The 26,216-nt window shown below is 33.8% G+C and overlaps 1 pseudogene; it reads left to right on the plus strand.

The window, feature by feature from the left end:
* Window positions 1–26,216, plus strand: part of LOC149533699 (FAM10 family protein At4g22670-like) — a 144,702-nt pseudogene that overhangs the window by 86,543 nt on the left and 31,943 nt on the right.

The following is a 26,216-nucleotide window of genomic DNA, read 5'->3' on the forward strand; positions in this document are numbered from 1 at the left end:
GTGTTGGCTAGTACAAAGTTGCCAACTGCCAAATCTCTCTCACTTTTCGTCATGGGATCAAATTTTCTACTTCGTTAGCTCTAGGAGGTCAGGTAAACCCTATCCCCAACTTTTTCCTATCTTATTCAGTGCTCAAACATTCTCAGGCATGCTGAACCAGAACATCCCTAAGGGTCACTAAATGCTATAGGGCTGTGATCTTTGATGGGGTATATCTTAGAGCTTTTGTGAGGTATGGATGTGATTCTAGTTTCTATAGGACCATGTTGTAGAGGCCTACAATAACCTCTCTCACTTTTTGGATATCACACTCCATTTTCATTTTATGATGCCATCCTAGGTGATGCTGAAACTTGCAATGTTGGCTAGTACAAAGTTGCCAACTGCCAAATCTCTCTCACCTTTCATCGTGGGATTGAATTGTCTATTCCGTTAGCTCTGGGTGGCCAAGTAAATCCTATCCCTAACCTCATCCTATCCCCTTTAGCACTCGAATGTTCTTGGGCATGCCGAATCAAAATGTCCCTAAGGGTCACTAAATGCTATAGGGCCATGATCTTTGGCGAGGCATATCTTAGATCTTGTGTGAGGTATGGATGCGATTCCAATTCCTACAGGACCATTTTGTGGAGGCCTAAAATAACCTCTCTCACTTTTTGGAGATCACAGTCCATTTTCATTTTATGTTGCCATCTCGGGTGATGTTGAAACTTGCAGTGTTGGCCAATACAAAGTTGCCAACTGCCAAATCTCTCTCACCTTTTGTCATGGGATCGAACTGTCTACTCTATTAGATCCAAATGGCTGGTTAAAACCTATCCCCAACCTCTTCCTATCCCCTTCAAAGCTTGAACATTCTCAGGCACGCCAAACTAGAACATCCCTAAGGGTCACTAAATGCTATAGGGTTGTGATCTTTGATAGGGCATGTCTTGGAGCTCATGTGAGGTATGGATGTGATTCTAGTTCTTACAAGACCATGTTGCATAGGCTTACAATAACCTCTCTTGGAGATCACACTTCATTTTCATTTTACGATGCCATCTCAGGTGATGCTGAAACTTGTAGTGTTGGCTAGTACAAAGTTGCCAACTGCCAAATCCTTCTCACCTTTTGTCGTGGGATCAAACTGTCTCCTCCGTTAGCTCCAAGTGGCTGAGTAAACCCTATCCCCAACCTTGTCCTATCCCCTTCAATGCTTGAATTTACATGGGCATGCCGAGCCTGAACGTCCCTAAGGGTCACTAAATGCTATAAGGCTAAAATCTTTGATGGGGCATATCTCAGAGCTTGTGTGAGGTATGGATGCGATTCTAGTTCCTATAGGACCATGTGGTGGAGGCCTACAATAACCTCTCTCACTTTTTGGAGATCACACTCCATTTTCATTTTATGATGCCATCTCGGGTGATGCTAAAACTTGCAGTGTTGGCCAGTACAAAGTTGCCAACTGCCAAATCTTTCTCACCTTTCATCGTGGGATCAAACTATCTACTCTGTTAGCTCTGGGTGGCCGAGTAAATCCTATACATCACAACTATTTATTAAGCTTTTCTTTTTACCTTAATCTACTTACTATAGAATAATAACAACACATTCCAATAAACTGGTGATTATGTTACAATCATTAATGTATGGAAACAAATAAATATGTTAATTTATGATTTTTAAAATGACTTTTTTTGCAAATAATTCATCTTTTCTCTACTATCTCTGACATTTTTTAATTGATGATAAAAAATGGTGGTTATGTATTGAAGCTCAACAAGCTAATTGTGTTTTTTCTTCTTGTCTATATTCTTTTTGTAACAATGATTTTTTCTTCTACACAAACTTTGTGACCACTTGTGATCAAATTTTTATCTTATTTTTAACATAAATGTCTAGAGAACTTTTGATCTAATTTTTTTGGATAGAGTAATTTCAAACAAAGATAATTGTCAACAAGCGATTGATCTATTGATGAAGTTGAAATCTCTTTAAGCATCCAACAAATATCAATTTTACTGAATGTAAGACAAAATTTTAAATGAAAAATCTTCCATCAAAAAATTATTTTTATTAAATACTAAAACTCTATTATAACTAAATTATTTATTATTTATAAAGATTATAAAAATAAGTACTAGAGAAGAGCCACAAGTGACCATGAAGATTCATATTGTAAAAATGGTATAACTAAGCCCGTAATGAAGAAATATTTAGGGCAAAGTTGTATCCATTAAAATCTTTAATAATAAACTAAATCAAAATCAATACAATTTATTACTTAAAAGATATTCATAGTTCCATTTAACAACCTCCCAAATCAAAAGATCATGGAGCCAAGATTGCAATCAAGGGACAAAAATAGACTTATTCAAAATAACATCTGCATATGGATTGTCATATAGCATAAGATTGCAATGAGCTCTACCTTGGACAGCCTCCATGCAAATATGCTGATCATTAGGATCATCATAATAAAATGCCCACTTATCAACCATTAAATCATCCTCAGCTTCCAACTTATAATACACACTTATTTTCACCTTCTCACCTCTCTTTGCAACACAAGAATGTTTCTTAACACTGTCCCTATAACTCCAACACTTGCTGAACATGGAGAAGATGCATAGAGATAGAGGGAAACAAAAGAAGGTGTAGGTAGACATGAAGATTAAAGGAAACAAAAACATAGTGATAAATGAATAGAGATATAAGAAGAGGATGAATGTGAGATAAAATAGAGAGAGTTAGGGAGATGCAGAGAGACATCTAGATGGTGATATAGATTCATAGAGATCATCGTATAAATACTTAGTTTTCTCTAATTCAAAAAATATTGAAGATATCATGCTAGAACTCTCTTATTGATTTTGTATCGACTTCATACTTAATTTTTCTTCTTTAGGTCATCCTTTTTAAGTTTAAGTGTATGTGCACACATTAATTATTATTAGCAATTGTAAAACTTGATCTTCTTCTTATGTAACAATATTTCTATGCTTAGATGAATACACTATTTATTTGATTATATATCTATAAAATTGGTCTGTACAATGAAGGCCAACTGTCTACAATCCAAGGTTTTAATTCAGATAACAAATGGAGAGCTTCTCAAGCTACTGATTTCTTTCATGGAGTTCCTAATAAATCTCAAGGTTCTCATCTAGGTGACCAATTGCCAGGAGGTCCACAAATATTGGTTGATACAGTTTATTGCCAGGAGGTCCTAATCGATCTTGACTGATAAAGTTTATTGCCATTCAATATTGTATCAAGAATTCAAACTAATTCGGTATTGAATTAAACTTGATAAAAAAATGATAGAGAAGGAAAACTTTAAACATGAACAATATCATAAATCATATGATGATGACATATTGCAAATTATTAACTTATGCTTAAACAGTGATAAAGTTCATTGTTAATCAATATTCTATCAAAGTTTCTAACAGATTAGGTATTGAATTTATTGTCATACATAAACATATCTAATTTAATGTCATACATGCACATATAAAATTTAATTTCATACACAAACATATCTAATTTAATGTCATACATGAACAAACATATAATATAAAATGATAACCAATAATGTCATAAGTCGAATAGTCTCATACACCAAATAAATGTCATACATCAAATATAAAATGTCATATACATCAAATGTGTATCGAATATGTCCACTGATGCCTATATATATACATGTCTAGATCAACTATATCTTTTCCTTCCCACAAGGGGAAGGAAACAAATCTCTCAACGTCTTCTGTCATCATGTGGAGGGAGGTGGTGGAGATGACGGGGTCCTCCTGACACACTCCCTCATCCTCTTGTTGAGGCTCTTCTCTAACTCGAGCTGATACAAACAAAGTAGATATGAATCAATATTTATTATACATTGAAATCAAATATATTTACACACAAAATCAATTATTTTCTTACCGCCATCAAATAGTCACTCTGTAAGTCCACCTTGAAGGCTCATGGATGATTAGGCATGACGAGACCCTACAAAAATTCAATAAATATAATCACTTATAAATAACATTAGAAATTTTGAGACTAACTATTATAAAAAACAACTAAAATTAAAAAAATTCTTTCATACCTTAGTCAATGGTTGTGAGCTAGCTATAGTTGCGGCCACTCCATGATCAACAGACTATCAGAGATGAGGAGGGGTGTCCGACGTCATGAGCTGCATGTCATACAATACATGTTACATGTAACATGAAACATGAAATAAATATAATCAAATGAATTAAATTAACATGAAACAACTATACCTATACAAAGCTTGTATGATGTCTATGCTCTGAGTTCATAGTAAAGGTTGAGGGTCCTATAGAGAATTGATGCACATGCATAATTTTTTTATCAATCCTTAATATGATTAGTTAATAAATATACGTACTAATTAAAATTATTAAATCGATACATACCTCTGGACTCGTGGAGGGGACAAAAAATGGGCTTGAAGGATCGCTGCTAGGCTCGACAACATTCTGACCCTGAATTTTGAACAATGTAAATAGATGTTAATTAATTAATCATTCACTATAAATATGAAATGTGATCAAATTAGTAAATTATAATTGTAATTTACCTGTGTTTCAATGCCAAATGTGTCATTCAGGAACTGATCAGTGATGAGCACATCATCTACACCATCTCTAGCATGAGTGCAAAATGTGCATAGGGATCCACACAAAGTGCACATGTGACCATGATGCATAGAAGGCTCACCATCAACTAATGGGCTCATCAAATGGATGAGGGTCTACGTCAAAGCATTAATGGTCCCTAGAGAGTTGGCCTCTACATGTTCTTTCACAAGAGAAGGAATAGTCACATTCTCGTGCTATGGCTTGACCACAAGTGCCCTAACTACATTAGGGTCATGACATGCTCTCAGCCTCTCAAATGATGACCACCCACCTCTACCCTATGAGTCTAATATATCAAAATAATTGGGGATCTCCCCAAGGAAAAACTCACAATATAATTTCTTCAAAAAATACATGGGGACCTCATGATTGTTGCAAGCAGGGGCATCAAAAATCATCCACCATCTATCTCAAAAATTATTTCTAATAGCATCGTGTATGCACCAATGGATGGGGAACCATTTAGAAACCCTCTCTAACAGTATTTTGCTCATTGAGTTTTCTAAATAATGTACATATTCTACCTTTTGGCATTTCTTTTTTTTTAACATCTTCATATGACAATTTATTTGCATAAAATCTTTTTTGTTCTTCCCTCTTAACCCACCAAATATCTAACTGACCACTAACTGAGGCTATCTAGGTCTTAATGGATTCGAGAGATGATGCCAATTGAGCCTTCATTGGATTGGTTTGTTTAGATTCATTGAATTGAGAAATGAGTCCTTCTAATTCAGTTTTACCTCTCTCTATTTCATTTATTATATTTTCTTGTGTGCCTGGTAGAGGTCTTGCAATTTGTTCAGGTTATAGAATTTGTTGTTCTTCTTGGGGAGGATTTTGGTTTTGAGGGTTTTGAGGTTCTTATGAATTTTCCAGTTGATTATGGACATTTCTAATAAAAAATCAATTGAAATCCAAATAAATAAACAAATTTAAATAAAAATTGTAAAAACCTAAAAAACCAATATAAAAAACCTACAAAACAATATGAAAAACATGTCAAAAATTGCAAAATGAAGTTAAGATCACATATGGCATCAACGTCAACATGCTTGTGATCTTAGATTTTGCTGGCGAGGAGGCATATTGGCAATTGGGATGGCGAAAACATTTGTTCCTTGAACCCACATATGCACTGCTAGTGTAGGAATGCAAAAAAATATAGATGAAAATGATGGGCTGTGGGTATGCGCCCATTTATAAAAATTCTCTTTTTAAAAAGTGCATATGCACTATAGCACATACAAAATATTGAAAATAGGAAAAAAAAAGAGTTGTCACCTTTTTGGCACCACAACTCGATGCATATACCCATGTACAAATTATTCCAGGTTATGAGGTTGAATGCAGATGTTTGTCTTAAAACCTATTTTAATACTTTTGATAGCAAGATGGCTTACCAATTGAGGGATAAAGATTATAAAACTTTGAGAGATACTTATAAGATTGTAGGGAATATTGAAAATAATAGGGAAGCATTTGGTAACCTTGGTAGGAGAGATGACCCAAAGTTGTTCAATCCCAAAAATAACAATAAGAAGGAAGTTGATAAAACCCCTGTAGGTAAGAAACCTGAAGAACCCACAATAGGTCAGGTATTGGACTTATTGGAAAAGATGAACCCAACTACTTTCACTACACATAAGAATAATGTTGGTGAGAAATCCCTAGTGAATAACAAAAATTTCAATAGACAACCTAGAATGTAGAACTATCTTTATACCACTCAATGGAAGTATGATAAACCAATTCCTAACCAAGCCCAAAATGTAAAAGATAAGGGTACACCAAATCTTCTACAAAGAAGATCTATTAATATGAATGATGATGTACCATGGTGCATCATATGTCAATCACCTCGCTCTTTAGATTATTACGGAGTTGCTTAATCATTTGCTTAGGTCAAAATGCACAAAATGAGGAGGAGGAAGAAGAAAAAAGCTAGGATGATGTAAGTTGTAATATGGATAGCATGTGTGATGATTGTATGGATTCTGATTTGGAAGAAACTAAAAGTGATCTTGCAAATAAGAGAGTTTCTTATCAGTTACATCATCAAAAAGTGTTCTTAGATGATGAAGGTTGTGATGATGATCAGGTACATGTTACATATTTAGAAGTTGGCCATGTAAACTTGAGAATTCCCTCTAAAGAGGAGATTTATAGGATCACTATAGAGATGATTTCCCAAGTGCATAGTAATTACAATTTGAGAAATCAAACAGTTAATAATGATGTTGGGAAGCCTTTTGGTATATTCATAAAGGATATTACACATCAAATGAAAGATGAAGACAAGAAGGCTAATGTAGAGACTATTAAAGATAAAGACATCAAAACCAAGAAGTGGGAACCTAAGAAGAAGGTTCAATTCCAAAAAAATGAGACAACAAAATAAATTGTGCAAGAAAATAAATCAGGATTTGATACTATCAAGCAAATAATAATGCGTATTGTTCAAAAGGTTTCTACTCCAGGTATTCTTATGAAGCCCATTGTATCTGAGCCTATTGACATGATATCCATGTTGTCACAAATTATTGTTAAAGTACCTTTATCTAAATTATTTAGAATTGAAGAGCATAAAAGAAAGGAATTGTCATGTTTGGGAAGGATAGGAAATAATAAAAATATTTTAGAAAAAAATGCCATTTAGAAAATCCCATTGGTAGTAGAAGATAGTGGTATTATATCTCAAATTCCCTAAATGTTCTTGGAAGATTCATCAATAGAATATATAGAAGATATTGGCCCTTTCTTTCTTAGTTTTATTATAAAGGGAAAAACCCTAAAAAATTGCATGATAGATTTAGTAGCCTTTAACACCATCATTCCCTTCAAAGTAATCAAAGCCCTAATTTTGAAAGTAGACACTAAGCAAGGCAGATGTAGAGGTATGGATGCTAAAGAAGTTCTAGCTATAGGGACTATCAATGCACTACCATTTAAGCTAGCTGCATACCTTGAGGTAGAATTGACTATGTCAGTCCTTATAGTTGATATTCCTCCACAATATGGAATGTTTCTCCCTATAAAATGGATTACTGATGAGGGAGGTAGCCTATAATGTGACCTAACCTACGCAACTTTTCACATAGGAGATAAAGTTGTTAAAGTAGATAGAGAACCATAGGTCAATCATATTTTGGGGGAAGAAATTGACAAAGATTATATTTGTTTCTTAGACATGGGTATAAATGCATTTAGAGCTGAGTTAATTATCCAAGAAGTTGAGAAGTTGCCTACTGTGATTAAGCATGAAGTAGAATGTTGTATGGATTCACCAGTATTATGGACCATATACTTTGATGGGGCTTGATCTAAGGAAGGTTCAAGGGTAGGGGTGGCTTTCATTTCTCTTGAAAATAATACTTTTAGATACTCCTTCACCCCAAATTTTTCATGCACCAACAATATAGTTGAATATGGAGCTCTGTTGTTAGGATTGAAAGTTGCTACCCACCATAGAATTAAAAAGTTGCATGCTATAGGTGATTATGAATTGGATATCTCATAGATAAGGGAAACATATGCCTCTAAAAATAAAAGATTGAAACAATATAGAAATGTTGTTTAGGATTAGATAGAATTCTTTGATGCATTTCGTATTTTATGGAGAGATAGAACTCAGAATAAGATGTCCAACCTCTTAGAAAATGTAGCAGTTCAACCAAATGATTTGTCATTTGTAAGAATTTCATAGATTGAGGTCTAGAATAGACCCTCAATACCTGACAATATTGAACATTGGCAAGTATTTGATGATGACAAAGACATTGTAAATTTCTTGTTGAATGAAGATAAATACCATGGTCAGAAATTGGACTATTGTGATTTTGTTGAAACTATAGATGGTAAGGAAACAATTTTTTGTCAAGAGGTCATACAATTAAAGACCAATAAAATATCTAAGGGTTTGGTTGTTTTAGAGAACAAGTTTGATAACCAAGATAGAGTAAGACCTATGGCTACAGATTATAAACCTCAAGAGCTAGAAGAAATAAACCTTGAAACTAATGATGCCCCCAAGAAAGTTTATATTGGTCAAAAATTATCAACTAAAATAAAAAATCCTTTGATTGACTGATGTACTGAGAAAATATAGACATGTTTTTGCATGGTTGTATGATGATCTAAAGGCTTAGATCTGTTTCAACATGTTATACCATTAAAGGATAATGCAAAACCTTTCAAATAGAAGCAGAGACCAGTCAATCCCACTTTATCCCCCAAAATACAAGAGGAATTGATGAAACTAAGGGATGGATGGATAATTAAACCTATTAGACATTCCACTTGGGTCTCAAATCTAGTACTTTGCAGCAAAAAGAATGGAGACATTAGACTATGTGTGGATTTTAGAAATCTAAGCATTGCTTCTCTAAAAGATAATTATGGGTTGCCAAACATGGAGGACATGTTGCAATAGGCAACTGGTTCTAAACTTATGTCTATGATGGATGGGTTCTTAGGGTATAAATAGGTCCTAGTGAAAGAAGAAGAGTAGTTTGAGACAACATTTACAACTCCTTGGGGAACTTATGTATATATGAGAATGTCATTTGGATTGATTAATGCTGGTGCTACTTTTCAAAGGGCTATGGATTTAGCTTTTGATGAGTACATCAAAAAGTTTATGGTTCTATACCAAGATGACCTTACAACTTATTCCAAAAGGGTTGAAGACCATTGTGGAGATTTAGAGAAGATTTTTATCAAAGATTTGGAGTATTGGGTATCTTTAAAACCTAAGAAGTGTACATTTGGGGTAACTAAAGGGAAACTACTAGGACATATAGTATCAAAGGATGGAGTGAAAATAGATCTTGAAAGAGTGGTAGCTATTGATAAGGTGCTTAGGCCAAAAAACATAAAAGGGATACAATCTTTCTTTGGGCAAGTAAACTTCCTAAGGAGATTTGTTATAAATTTTGCTAAGTTTAGTAGGCCTATTTCAAAAATGCTTAAGAAAGGAGCCATTATCAACTAGGATGGTGAACCTTCACAAGAATTTTAGGAATTAAGATTACCATAAAAAATGCTCCATTTCTTAGAACTCTTGACTACACAAAACCTATGCACATATTTTCCTTTGCATCTATCCATATTGTAGCTACAGTTTTGTTAGAGAGGAATGAGGAAGGGTATGAACAACCTATTGCCTTCTTCAGTAAATCATTACAACTTGTTGAACTAAAGTATGAGATAAATGAGAAGCAAGATTATGCTTTGGTAAAGGATGTTAAGGCTTTTAGGTGTTATTTGGTAGGATCCATTGTCATTGAATTTGTACCTAGTGTAGCTGTTAAGGACATATTTTCTCAACAAGAGGTCTCAGATAGGAGATGTAGGTAAATCAATAGGATCCAAGAGTTCAACATTGAAATTTAGATTACAAAACTAGTAAGAAGTCAAGGATTAGCCAAGCTTATGGCTCAAATTAACTTAGATGCTAATCAGCTTAATACAATGATAGATGACTTGAAATCAAAATTATGTGATATGAATCATTGTAAATGGTACACCAATGTCATTCATTATCTACAACATATGAAAGCCCCTCCCCATTTGAATGAGAATGAAAAAATAATTGCCAAGCTTCAAGCCATCAGATATATTATTTTCCAGAATGATTTATGGTGGAGGAAATTTTAGGGAGTGTTGCTAAAATGTGTTTATTGAAAAAGATCAAGAGAAACATTAAAGGAAATGCATTTTGGAGTTTGTGGAGGCCATTATATGGACAATACCACTACACATAAGGTAATGAGAGCTGGATTTTTGTGGCCATCCCTTTTTAAAGATGCTTAGGTAATAGTTAGAAGGTGTGATGCATGTCAAAGGTTTGCTAGTAAATTTAATTTTTTAGGAAATACTCCTTTGAAACTAGTGGAAGTCCAAGCACCATTCCAACAATGGGGAATGGATTTTATAGGTGAGATTTTTCCCAAGTCTAGTAATGTTTATTCATAGATATTAGTTGCAACTAATTACTTTAAAAAATGGGTGAAGGTAATCCCTACTAGAAATGCAACTAGTAAAGTTGTCAATAATTTCTTGCTAAATAAAATTATTTCCAGATTTGGTTGTCCTCAGAAAATTGTAATAGATAATGCAATGTGCTTTAGGTCTGAGGAGTTCATAAAATTTTGTGGCAAATATGGAATTACAAGATCAAACTCTTCCCCTTATCATCTACAAGGGAATAGATAGGCTAAATCCACAAATAAGAGTTTATTGAAGGTAATAAAAAGGACACCAAATGATAATAAGAAAGCCTGGGATTCTAAGTTGCAATTAGCAAAATGGACTGACAAGGTGACTATAAAGAAGGCAATAGGAGTAGTACCCTTTGATATTGTGTATGGACTTCAAGCAAGGATGCCTCAAAATAACCTGGTAGGACTTTATAATTACATCTGGTTACATGATGAAGATATTACTGATGATATACAAGAAAGGTTGGATGAGCATGTAAGACTAGCAGAAACTAGGAGAGAAGCACCTCTTAGGAACCAAAAGTTGCAACTACTAGTCAAGACATTATATGACAAAAGAAAAGTGAGTAAAAAGTTTGAATCTAAAGATTTGGTCCTCATGTGGAATGCAAGAATTGAAGAAAAAGAAAAACATGGAAAATTTGACCCTATATGGTTGGGTTCCTATCTAATTGAAGCTTCATGGGAAGAAGATTCTTATTTGCTAAAGGATTTATCACGAAATATTCTTGAGCTACTAGTTCATGGACAGTTCTTGAAGAGGTATTTCTACTAAAATACATGTCTTATCCATGAATAATAGTTTTAGGTTTTTTGTACATTTGTATATCCTTTGATCTTTGCATAGTTTTCTATACATAGTTTTGTCCTTGTTGCTGTTGCTCTCTCAGAGTTGTCAAGTTTTTAAGAAAATTTTGGTGTATGGTCTGCTTCTCCTAGAAATTTTGAGTCCTCATTTTGAATCCAATATTTTCAATGTCCCCAAATAGAGCCCCTGTTGGCTTGGTCTTTTGTATGTGCCTTATGACTGCCCCATTAAAAAAACTAGGGCCTTTTTGTTGATCAGGTAATCCTTAATCAAAACCCTAGTTCAAATTCCTAAATGATAAGTTAAAACCCTTATTTTATACCCTAGTTTTCAAAAGAATTAGAATTCACAAAATAGCACAGGAATGCATTTTACCCTAATTTTTCTTTTCCATTAAAGATGACTTTATTTTTATTTTCCACATTTAAACCTCTTATCTTCTAAAGTCTACCTTAACCACAGCGATGTTTCTTGTGTGTTAGTGTGAAGTCTTTTGAACTTAAGGGGGTGATTTTTGTTAGCTATCAATCTAGGTAAGATTGACAGATAGTGCTTACCCACATTGTGGAGTTACCTGATTTTTAAATAAAGTAGGGAAACATTGTTGAGACATGTAGCCTTTGTTGATGCATGACCTTGTTCATGTCACAAAGTTCTAACATCTTCCACTCATCTATTTTATCATTGGTCATTCCTTTCCAAGTGGGTCATTCTTTTCATAGTTCTATTGCACCATTGATCTACACTAGATCAATGATCAACACTTTACCACACTATGAACTTGATCAAAGTTTAAGTGATGTGGGAAAGTGCTACATTGACACCCATACAAGGTGACAATAGGTGAAGTACCACAAGAAGATCTCGACTATATTTCTTATCCACTGTAGATCTAAAGGAAGATCCACAGTTGGCACTTACCTACATTATCAAGATGAAAGAACTTTAAGTGATGTGGTGAAGCACCTTGTGGACACATGTCCATAGTGATGTCAATGCCAAATTTTATGAAAAGGATCCTTGATGCTTATAGTTGTTCCATTTTTGTACTGCAAGTGTTATACTTTCATTGGCTAAGTTTTCAAATGTGGTCCCCCACAATATCTTTTTGCTCCACCATTGATCTTGGGTCAATTAGTAGACAATGCTTTCTTATTTGATGAAATTGCATGAGTTTTAGATAAAGCAGGGAAGCTCCTTAATGACACCTATACATGATGATGTCATTACTAGTATTTTATGATATCAAAAGGTTCAGATTGCTCTACCATTGATCTTTCAAAGATCAATAGCTAGTGCTTACTCATATTGTGAAGATGATTGATAGTTAGATAAAGTGGGGAAGTGCCTTCATGAAATGTAGCAAATGATGATGTTATGGACCCACCTTTTTAGAAGGTAATAAGGAAGTTTCTTGCATTGCACTTGTTAGAAGGTACTATTTTGAGATGATATTTTCTATTGTTCAGAAAAGATGATTCGATGTTATGGAAATATAAAATTTTGTGATCATCGATCTAAGAAAGATCCATGGTTGGTACTTGCTTGCATTATGAAGTTGCAATAACATTAAATAATGCAGGGAAGCACCAATCTGATGTGTGGTAAGGTAGGACCAACTATGACAAAGACACATCCACTTGTGCTAGGCTAGAAAAAGTTACCTAGTTATGATGCCAGTTGGACTTCATTATTAAAGATTTTGTTGCAAAGATTTTTGCATTTTCATAACCATAGATCTAAAGGTAAATTGATGATTGGTGCTTGCCCATATTGTCAAGATACAATAACTTTAAGTAATGTAGGGAAGCCCCTGTTTGACACATGACTAGATTTTTAAGCTATAAAGTAATTTTTTTTTTTAATAGAGCCATCTGATGATGTGAGATCAACAGATAAAATTCAAACTTGAGCACAACATGAAGGTAATGGCTAAAGTGATTAATATAACTCAGAGCTCATTCATGTGATTTTAATACCTTGCTATAATTCATGAATTCACCATTATTGAATCATACAATTGCAAAATTTTATCAGAGTGCAAGGGTTTTTAGAGCTAGGGCATAGAATTCTACTAGGTTTTCAACAAATTGCAGTGAAATTTTATAGAAATAGAGGGACAATTTAGTGTGTAAGTGATATGCAATCTTTTGAAAATTAAGAAATTATTGTTGTGTGGAATTGAATTTTTCAAAAGATGCCTCCACAAAAGGAATTCTCTGGTCATATTGATTATCTCAAGAGATCTATCCATGATAATTTTCTTGAAAAATTCTACCCATATGTACATGAAATAACACCAGGAAAGGATTTTATTCCAAAGAACCCTAGGCTGGTGGTAGCTAAGGGATTCTATGAAAAAGCCAATTACTTGAGAGATGCCTAGATTTTTGTAGGAGGATTAGAATTATTCAAATGGTGATTTTTTGAGAGAAACATATATACCCCTATGAGAAATGTATAGGAATTTGATAGTGGAAAGTTAGTAGTCCCTAGGGTTTTCTTTGATAGTGATCTACTAGCTAACTTAGCTAAAAAGTATGATCATATTACAAGGTTTGCAAAGAATTATGCTGGTGACAATCTCCTTAGGGTTTCTCTTGAATTGATTAGGGAGGTTTTCAACCTCAACCCTAACCATGCTATGCATGAGCTTATTGACAAGGATGACCTTCAATCAAGGTATGATGTATAGAGAGTGTATCTAAGAGTAGGGCCTTTGTAGTAACATTTTTCTAGAATTGTATACTACCCTTGGTCATACCCAATACCCCAAAGCCACTGATGAGGAAATACTTTGATCCTCGGGCTCAAACTTTGTACTTCACCCTCTACCAAATCTTTGAGATGGATGATGGGGAATATATCTAGGGCTCTATTATTCTTATTATGGCTCAAACATTACAATTTGGAATGAGTGGCATTCTAAATTTTGTCACTTTCCTTTTAGAAGAAATTCATAATGGTTTGGTAGGAATATCACAAGAAAAGGTAAACAAACCCTTTTTCTTGTACTACTTGCACATGCACATATGTGTTTTTAAGGGAGTTACCTTTTTCTCTAAAGGAATGGAGCTGGAATTAAAAAAGGATGGTGAAAAGTCACTAGTCTAGTTATGGAGTGTTGATATGACTTGGAAGGCTAGGAATGCTAGCTATGTATGATTTGATAGATATTTTGCATCAAGGCTCAAATTTCTTTTAAGAGCGGATAGCTCTAGAATCCCACAGCCACTATTAGAGTTGATCAGACCCAAAGACCGTGCAAAAGGACTCTTGGTTAGTCACAACTAGGGGGATATAATCCCATATAATATTTATACAATGATTAGAGTGTATGGTTTTTTGGGAAAACCTCATGTTCTACCTTTCCATGTGCCTTTGGAGATAGGGATAGTAGAATTGCTCTGGTAGATCAGTATTATTGAAGAAAGAGACATGATTGGTAAAAATAAAGGTACTTTCTTCTTGGTTGTCACTTTGGTACATCATTTTGTTTTTGTTAAAAAGGGATGGAGACACCTTAATTTATTTTTGAATAAATACATATGGCAGAATCCCATGCAAGGTATATTGATCCAAAGGGATTCTATGATCTTTTGAGGGAGAGAACAAAAGCCAAAATTATTACACAACAAGTATACTTCCTTGAAGATATTATTAGGAATATCTTCTCTTTATAGGAATAAGAGGTTAGGAAAGAGAAATGGATAGTATTTAATAAAGTTCTAGAATTAATTAATGCTTTTGACCCTGATTATAATCCTTTAAAAGACACAAAATATTGGAGGGCCAAAATGCATGTATTAATGAATAATTTTACTACAATGATGCAAACTATGAATGAGAAGAAGGCTACATATGTTAAAGCCTATCCTGATAGAGCAGTAGAGGTGGAGAGAAGAATAAATAGAAGGATGATAATTGCTCTAGGTCAATACACATTATAGAAAAGGGTAGGATACATTGTAGTTCATAATATACAATAGATTCCCCCTCATAGGAGGCCAAGACCAGAGAGCCCACCTACAACTAGTGCTCCAAAAAAGAAAAAACTAGAACAAGGATCCTCTTCTCATGTAGAAGAGTATTTCCCAACCCAAATGCCTATCATAATAGAAGATGAAGCATCTTTAAGAGAGAAACCATGGAAAATGGGTGGGAAGGGGATGTAATTGTTACTTCTACAAACATAGAAAGAGAAGTGCCTCAAGAGCATCCTATGCCCTCCTTGGACCTCATAGTTGCTGATTAGCAAGGTAAGGAAATAGATCCAATCATTTCTCAAGTTGTTGAAAGTAATCAAGACTAGCTAGGTTACTAAGAGGGGAGGGGTGAATCAGTAAGCTCAAAAACTTTAAATTATTTAGCACTTAATTAGCATAATCCATTCACCATTAATTCATCTAATCTGTTGCGTGCATAAGAAATAGAAAGATAGATATTCATGACACATGAACATAGAATTTTGGTGACCTAGAAACTTTCCAACTAGAAAGTAAAAGTGGGGTGGAGATGATGCCCACAAAACTTCACTACTATTGTATTAAGTTGGCCTATTAAGGCTTACATTAATCACTTCTAATGATCTTCCCTATTAAGAGCAATTTGGACTGCTAGATCCACTTTGTTAGAGGTTTTACAAACATACAATGAAGTATGCACTTTGTTAAGAGATTTGAAGAAAGACTATTAAGTCTACCCTGCTAAAGTATTTAGAAAACTGATTCACCTATTAGGATGAAATAGTAGATTTGACTTACAACTTGATTGCTAATTAGATCCTTGAAGTACATATCAAATCTTGTGATTGATATAACTTTATTACTCCTTGTAGACCTTGTTGAATACTTTGCTCTATTGCTGATTCACATTCACTCTTCTCAAAACATTACATATCCATCATCTATATGCTCATTCATTCATTCATACATTGAAAATGATACAATACACTACATATATATCATTCCAATATTTATAAATACAAGGACAACTATCACACAAGTAAACAAAATATTACTAAGTTGGCCAAATATTAGAACTTCAGGTTTTGCAAGCTGACTTGGTGAACTTTTGATACTCGACATCCACTACATTTCTTGGCATTGTCATGCACTTAGTAGAAGTAGAGGCTCAGTCCATACTAATAACATAACGTAGCTTCAAACTTGGTAACCATTGGAGACTCAGTAGATATAGTGTTACTTGGTAGATATTGAATCCTTTTTTACCTTGCTTTCACTCAATAAACACTACACATCCATCACTTGTTAGACACTAGCTTCTTATCACACAAACTAATGACTCGGTAGACACTTTCTACTTGGTGATAACTGCTGGACTGCACACTATCTATATTCACTCAATAACATCTAGAATTTTTGGTATGAACTACTTAACAGATAAATTTACTTGGCAACTACTAAATGCTCGATATAAAATCTAGATTGAGTGATCAGCTTGGAAACCATTTAGAGTTGAATAAGTGTTGTCACTAATGAAAAATATAACATAATGCCAACAATCTCCCCTTTTGGTATTAGTGACAAAAACACTTATAAGCCAAGACTTATGTACATTGACATGCTGATTTTTTATTTTCAAAACTTATCTTTGTAAAGATATTGTAAATACATTTTAAATATCTCCCCTATACATAAGACATAGTATATACATAGACTTTCATTCTTTCTATACATATATCAAACTATTCTCTCCCTTATTGTCTCCACAAGTCCCTTATCATCTCTTACTCCCCCTTTTTGACAATAATGCCAAAGAGTTGTTCAATATATTCAAATAGAGACATTAAAATGTGAGAGAAACTCAGAATGTACCTTGAGGATTAGAGCTAATGTCTTATCCTAGTTGTCTTGCCAAATTTTGTAGGTGGAGAGTGCCACTTGAACTTCTGCTGAAAGTTTAATCATATGATCTGCAATAGAAATTTTTTTTAAATCCTGGACCAATGTTTTTGAATATGCAATATGTTTTTACATTGTGTCCATGATTAGAAGTATCATGTTTTGGATATCTATCAATGTGGACTTGATCCTGGCTTCTTCTCTTAGCAATTCTGCTTGTATATCTGACAAAAATCTAACCTTAATATGATGTGCTAAGCTTGAGCTGGAGTCAAGCTACAACCTTTGAGCACTGGCTTTCATATCTATATCAATCTTATTCAAATTTTCCTTTATCTCCTTGGTATACTCAGTAACATCACAAAGTTTTCCAAAAAGAGATGTTACATTGGTGAAAGAATGTTCAAGATTACTCAAAATTGAGGATAGTTTAACTTGGTTTATGGAAATGTGTTGAGCAATGTGCTTAAGCACTTTATTATTAAACTTTTTCTCTACCTTTTCTATTAACTTCTCTTGACCAAATGTGTCCTTGTTGAACTTATTGACTACTTCTTCTAATTGTAACAACATGTGTTGAGATGATTCCACATAAACACCTATAGCCTCTATTATTATATTCTTTGCATTCTCAATTATTGTAAACTCTCTATCTCTTTTAGGTCTAAGCTATTTCTACCTTGCCTTCTATTCCAAAAGCTAACTAACTAGTCTCATTTCTTCAACTATAGAAATATATAGATCCAACTTGGGAATCACAATTTCTTTGTCTAGATCAATATCATCATCAATTTCCTTACTAGTAAGTAGAAGTTTTAGAGGGGTCCTTTGTTCTACTTTAGACCTTACTACTTTGGACTTAGGAATAGAAATAATTGTAGAGATAGCTGGACTAGCTGAAAAAACTTGAATGGGTCCAGCTAAAGAGATACTTGCAAGAATGCTTAAAGAATCCAAAAATGACATTCTATCCAAAATTGAAGTAACAATAGGTGGAGCACAAAATAGAGTACTTACAATAGAAGAATTTACTAGAACAATAGTTGGTGCTAACAAAGCTGAAGTAGTCAAAACTATAGAACATGATGATGGACTTACTATACATGTTGCAAATGAAGCTGACAAAATTGTGGAACTGGATGCTTCACATACTACTAATGTAGTTAACTTAGGAGCTGATGAAGAGGAGGGTTGTAGCTCAGTACATGAAGTGGTAGACACTTCCATTATTGATACCTAGATCCGAGTGGTAGCAAATAGTGACTGAATAGATGATGCATTTGTTGTAGTTGCTATCACATTTGTTGAAGCTATCTCCAACCTTGATGATGTAGTAGTCTTTGGTGGAGAATGAGGAAGGGAGGCTATAACTTGTTCTACTATTATCATTGGATCATTCTCTTCATCTCCTTCCTTATCTTCCTCATTAGCTTCTTCCTCTTTCTCTTCATCATTAGTCTTTAATGCCTAATAGTCCTCAACATCAAAAGTGACACATGGAGTGTTATCTTCTTCCTCATTGTCACTGTCATCATCATCATTCTTGATTTCTACTAGATCTTCACTAGGCTTGTGTAGCTAATAATTTTTTTTTCACATGTTTGTAGCATCTCTAACCACATGCTCTATGTCTTTGATCAAAATTAAGCATGTATGAAATCTAATCATTATTTTACCTTCATTGTATTTCATTATTTCCTTAAATTCTACATCTATAAGATTAGGTAGTAACTTTCTCAAAGATTTCTCATATATATATTTTGCTGTTTGTATAGTTGATTCCCACCTTGACTGCAATCTTGCCAACAATTCATTTGAAATTTGAGGGTCAATTTGATTAGGGGAATATTTCCATTTTCCCATCTTATTGAGTACTAGCTCCTCAATTTGCATCTTCTTAGCATCTATTCTAGTTTCAAACTTTAAGGCTTGAAATTTGTGATGCCTGCTCCTTCTTCCATTTGTTTCAACCTTTCTTGAAATATGAGTGGGGACTTGTTGAACACAACTTCACTACCACCTTTCTTCTTTGATCTCCTTGTAAATATAGCTATGGAGGCCTTGGGTGGCTTGGTAATGATTACCCTACCCTTCTTTTTCATAGGATCTACCTCCTTCTTAGATTCCTACTCTTCTTCTTCTTCAGATTCTTCTTCATCCTCTCCTTTTCCCTCGATAACCATGAGAGGGTACTTGTAGTTTTCAACTTGGGTACCTTCCTCTTGCCTTTGATTATATCCTGGGGTAACTTTATTTCAAGTTCAATTCTTTGGCTTCTTCATATATTCCAAAGATAGGTAGCTTTGGATCTATTGGCTCATTTACTAGTGCTTCAATAATATCTTTTGTTTCATCAATGCTAACCTCATATGGAAGAGCTTTTACCCATGCAATTCTAGGCCTAATAGCCTAGATATACACTCTATCATAATCAACCATAAAACATACATCATCTTTATAGTCTTCAATTAGCTTGGGAGGAATCCTGAACCTATTGTTCATTTTCTCCTTGAAAACTTCAAAGTAATTATCGATAATACTATCAAAATTTTCACCCATTTCAACAATAAATACATTAATCTAATACAAAATTGGAGTATCTTTCCTTCATATTACTAAACTTTTTGATGGGAAAAACTTTTGAACATAAAAGAAAAGACATGTTAACAAAGAACCAAATTTACGGGGGTTGTTCTTTGATGTCCTGATGTTGTCCATGTTTTTGTTCAACTACTTCAACAATAACTCTAGTAGATCAAATTCTAGATTTTTCTTTACAACCTTGAATGCCAAATCAACAACCTCACATGACACACTGTTCAAATGACTAGAGCTATAAATCTTGTGAGCAATGATGTGAATACCAAACCTTAATTCCATGTCAGATATTGTAGATCTCTACCATCCCATTCTGCTAGGGTTTTCTTCTAAAGTTCATCCTGACCTATGGTTTTGGTAGTTTTGACCTTATTTAGCATAGGGAGACTAGTAATCTTATGAATCATTTTCTTGGTGATCAATATTGGTTGTTCTAACCACAACCGACCATTGTGAACATGGCTACTCCACCTTATTTGAAAAATTCTTAGTAGATGTGGGATATGGGTTAACCCTTTGACCTCTAAATGCTTATGCTTAGGTTTCAAAGAACCATTAACACACATTTCTCCTAGGGAACTATCCATCTCTAGGGTTCCAATCTCTTGCATAGAACACTTAAAATAAGTGTGAATATTTTTAATGAGGAGTACCTTTGGAGAAATTTGTGATTGAGCTACATTCGGGTTGAGTGATTCTGCAACTACTGGTACTAGCTTGAAATTGAGTTCTTTCCACTCCATATATTTTACCAACATTTTAGAACCTCTTTTTGCCTTGCTACTATTGGTGCTTCCAGATGCCATGGTTGCTTAGTAAATTAGAATTTTTTTTTGAACAAATTATTTTCTGCAAATTCACTCGAAGATTGCTTGGATGCACCTGGAAATTGCTTTTCTTTATGTATTCTAAAGTTGTGGTGAAAAATGAAGTTGATTTCTGCCTTTGTTGATGAAAATTCTCCATTAATTCTTGGTACCATAATGAAATAGTGCATGACCAACTCTCATCCACTCACTTGCTCAGTAGAAGCTTGTAACTCAATGATTGAACAAAATTTTTATTGCTCCCGACCTAGCTCGATTGAGACTATGACTAACCTTGCTCAATAAATGCTGATCTCATGTGATCCCTCTATATCTGAAATACTAAATTGGATCTTTTTCTTCCTATCATTGGAACTGATTAAGATATGTCTTGAAGATATAGTTCTAGTCCTTCCTTTGAGAATCTAATTGGAAATGGTAGAGTCGCCCATATCTTGAGTGACATGGTGATTATTTGAATTATCCTGCTGGGTAGATGTGGGAATACACTGCTATCTCATTTGTTTTCCAATATTATCAGCTTTAGCTTTCTTTTCATCTTCAACCTTTCCTATGTTCATGCAATTCTTAGCTATATGACTAAGTTTAGTGCATGTATAACATCTTATTGTAGTATCCTTCTTTCTCAAATGATGCCTTGCATAGTTTATGCCAATGTGTCCATATTCTCCACAGTAATGACATCTACACTAGGTATTGTAGTCCCAACCAAATATTTCCTTCACAAGTTATTTAGCTGGATTGAATGGTTTAGATCTGCATTCAAATGCCTTGTGACCTTGTTTCTTGCATTTGTGACATTTACCTTCAAATTTTCATTTCTTCATGCATTCATTAGCTTTATGACCATGTTGACTGCAATTATAGTATTTTTTTATTGAATTTTTCTTTTCCATTACTCCAACATTTGTTTGATGTATGACCTAACTTACCACAGTAATTGCAAGTAGGTCTTTGATTCCTTTGAGCAGCTTGTTTGGAAGATTCACCTTCTTCTTTGTATCCAAGTCCTACTTTACCTTTTTGCCTATAGAGATTCTGCTCACTTTACTAATTCAATTGATCCATGTTTTCTTGAGATTTCATTATCATTTCATTGAGTTTCTTTTCAAAAATTAGATCAGCTTTCAATCTTTCATTGATTTTTCTTTCAGTGATTAAATCATTCCTTAAACTTTCATTTTTAGATCTCAGACTCATGATTTCCTCATTTTTATAAGAGAGCTAATTGATAAGACATTCTTGCTAAATGGATTGATTTTGATTTGCATTGTTCCTTACCTCTAAGTATTCACTTGACTTATTCCTTTGTTCCAATATTTCACATAATCTTATTGATTGAATTTCCTATTCTCTTTTTAATTTTCTTACCTCTTCTTGTAGAGAGCCATTCTTTTCTAAGAGTTCCTTGATTGCCTCATTTGCTTCATTTGAATTGATTTAGGGAAAAAAGTCTTCAATCTTTCTTCAACATACTGGTGGTCATTCATTTGTTTTGCAAGTTCCTTCCTTCTTTTTAGGGATTGAGAAAGATGCTCTTTTGCTTCTTTGAGTTGAGCTATGGCCATCTCCAGATCTAGCTTCTCATTATCAATAGCTTTCTCAAGTTTGAATATCTCCGTTGTCCTTGATCTTTGCTCAAGCTATCAAACTTTATCCTAAGAACCAAAAAAATCTGATACCAATTGTTAGAAATAAGCAAGACTAGCTAGGTTACTGAGAGGGGAGGGGTAAATCAATAACCTCAAAAAATTTAAATTATTCAACACTTAATCAACATAATCCATTCACCATTAATTCATCTAATCTACTACATGCATATGAAACAAAAAGATAAACATTCATGACACATGAACATAGAATTTTGATGACCCAGAAAGCTTCCAAGTAGAAAATAAAACTGGGGTGGGGATGATTCCCACCAAACTTCACTATTTTAGTATAAATTTGGCTTGTTAATGCTCACATTGATTACTTCTGATGATCTACCCCGTTAAGAGCAATTTGGACTACTAGATCCACCTTGTTAGAGGTTTTACAAACATACAATAAAGTATGCACTCTGTTAAGAGATTTGAAGAACGACTCTTAAGTCTACCTTGCTAAAGGATTTAGAAAACTGATTCACCTATTAGGATGAAACTGTAGATCTAACTTACAACTTGATTGCTGATTAGATCCTTGAAGTACATTTCACCTCTTATGATTGATATAACTTTACCGCTCCTTGTAGACCTTGTTGAATACTCTACTCTGCTACTGATTCCCATTCATTCTTATCAAAATATTACATATCCATCATCCATATGCTCATTCATTCATACATACATTTCAAATGATACAATACATTACATATATACTATTCTAATATTTATAAATACAAGGTCGACTAACACACAAGTAAACAAAATATTACTAAGTCAGCCAAATAGTGGAAACTCAGGTTCTATAAGTTGACTTGGTGAACTTTTGACACTTGGCATCCACTACATTACTCGACATTGTTATGCACTCAATAGAAGTAGAGGCCCAATCCATACTAATCACACAATGTAGCATTGAACTTGGTTACAATTGGAGACTCGGTAGATATAGTGTTACTCAATAGATACTGAATCCTTTTTTTACCTTGTTGTCACTCGGTAAACACTACACATCCATCACTCAATAGAAACTAGCTTCTTATCACACAAACTAATGACTTGATAGACATTGTCTACTCGGTGATAACTATTGGACTGCACATTTTTTGTATTCACTCAGTAGTGTATGCATGAATTGTGGCCTATACTAACACACACACACACACTTCAACATAGTCATTATGTGCGGATTCATCCTCGAATGAACATGAGATTGTTCATCCGAGAGAAATCTTGCTAGATGACCTATTGCCTTCTATCTAGAAGGATTTTTCCTATTAATATCCTCATAATCGAGGTGCAGGCAACCAGATCCTCTAAGCACAAAGGATTTGATGAATCCAGCTAGTCAAGATGAATGTGCAAATTATTTTAAATGAGATATACAATGTAATCCAAGAACAAAATAAAGCAAACTAGATTAACATCTGCATAGTTAAGCGAAATGAAATTAAACTAAGGATGCAAGAGTATGCAAAATGTGAGAAAATGTGAGCAAATGTGAGTATGAATTTCAAAAACACTTCAATAAAAATTCAATTCATCCCCCAAAATGAAGAAATGAGGGTCTCTTAAATAGACTTTCCTAAAATACTCCAATGATTGAGATCAATTTCAATCAACGGTTAGGATTGAAGATGAGGTTCAGTTAAGGTGGAAGATTCCCAAATTAGAGGGAGTTAACTGGCTCAGATCTGAGTGTAAGAGTCAGTCAGCTCAGATAAACTTTAGTGTGAGAGTAAGTGCTCTAGGTCACTTCTAATTTGATCAACAATGAACTAGGAATTTCCATTTTTGAATTGAAGAGAAAATTAGGGGAGATATTTAATTTAATAGAATGAGATATGCTCTCATAAATATATTTTCTATTTAATTAAATAATTTGATTTAATTAATTAGAAATACCTTCCCCATTTAATTAAATAATTCCTTTTAATTAATTGAGTTAGGCATATTTATTAAATTAAATAAATTAAATTTCATAGTACATTAGCCTTAGGAGATAATTTAATTTAATAAAGTATGAATACTTTAGATTAAATTAAATTGAAATCACATAGGTTTAATGTGGCTAATATGAGTGTGTACTATAGGGATTAAATAATGAGTATGATGAAATGTAGATTAGGGTTTTTTTACATCTGATAGTTAAGTCAAGTAGCGAGTAGCAGAATGAGAATTGGCTATTATAATAGGTCTTATAATTGGTCAAAATAGACCAAAATTGGTGATCATGGCAATGAGCCAATTTTTGGGTATTACATTTTGCCCCTCTTTGAATGAATGTGCAAGCAACATGTTCAATTCAAAGAAAATCAGAAAGAATGATGCGAGGATCAAGAAATGAGATTGGTTTCGAAATTGATGATACGAAGACCAATTGATAAAATTTTAAGGACTATCTCTAGAATAGAGCTTAATCCCGAGGAATCCAAGTAGAATACCTAGATACCTAAAATTGATAAGCATTTAAAAGGTTTCTTCATAATGAAGTTTAATCTTTAAGGATCCAGATAGAACACCTAGATACCCAAGATTGAAAGCATTTAAAAGATTATCTCTAGAATGGAGCTTAACCTTTAAGGATCCAAATAGAACACCTAGATACTTGAGATTGAAAACATTTAAAAGATTATCTCCAAAACGGAGCTTGATCTTTAAGGATCTAGATAGAACACCTAGATATTTGAGAGTGATAAGCATTTAAAATATTATCTCCAAAATGGAGCTTAGTCTTTAAGGATCCAAATAGAACACCTAGATACCTGACAGTGATAAGCATTTAAAAGATTATCTCTAGAATGCAGCTTAATCTTTAAGGATCCAGATAGAACACCTAGATACCCAAGAGTGATAAGAATTTAAAAGATTATCTCTAGAATGAAGCTTAATCTTTAAGGATCCAAATAGAACATCTAGATACCTAAAATTGATAAAAGATAGCAAGATCAAATTATGAGTCATAGAATCATCCCCAGAATGAGGCTTTATCCTCAAGAGTAAAGGTTTAGATTGTCCTGATACCTGTAATAAAATGATGACAAGATGAAAAAGATGCCAGAAAGAGGGAAACAAGATGCCCCTAGTGGTGAGATTCCCTGAATGATGAGGAAATAAGATGGGAACGAGATGCCTCGAGCAATAAGTATTCAATGATGTAATCATCTTGCCTCCTCAGGAGTGAAATCGAAAGATGACACACTAGAAATGTGACATAAAGCAGTAGAAGAAATTTGAGATTCAACAGAATGTAGAAGAAATCAGAAGAAGATTCAAAGTTAATTTGTAATGATTTTGAGGTCCCGAAGACCAAGTTTGAGAAAAAGTTGACCAAATTTGACCATAGTTGACTTGAGTTGACCTTTTCAAACATAAATTTTGAAAACATGAAGAATTTTGAGTTGAAAAGATTCCAATAATCAGAAAGTATCAAAAAAAATTGGAGTGCACAAGCGTTCAATCACGTCGGTCCCAAAAATTTTAAAACGTATTTTTGAGGCACTAAGGTGTGTTAGATTTTGAATTCAATCTCGAAAATGGATTCAAAATGATCGAAATAGCCAAGGGTGATTTTTGCGCAAATTGAAGCACTTTGAAAAATTAGGTCAATAGCTATATAAGGGCCCAAGGGGTCATCTTCAATTCATTTTGTTTTTTTTTTCCTTTAGTGAATTGACCTATAAAGAGAGACATGGTAGTGAACATGAGATATCATTGTTTTGAGCACTCCAAATGACACAGCTAGCCAGTAGACTACAGACCACCAGTGAGTCATCAATTTCCCACCTTCGTACTTTTTCTTTTATGCAGTTTGAG

Source organism: Cupressus sempervirens, chromosome 10 (genome assembly GCF_028749045.1).
Source record: "Cupressus sempervirens isolate cs-2001-9-10 chromosome 10, ASM2874904v1, whole genome shotgun sequence".
In the NCBI taxonomy this organism is placed as follows: domain Eukaryota; kingdom Viridiplantae; phylum Streptophyta; class Pinopsida; order Cupressales; family Cupressaceae; genus Cupressus; species Cupressus sempervirens.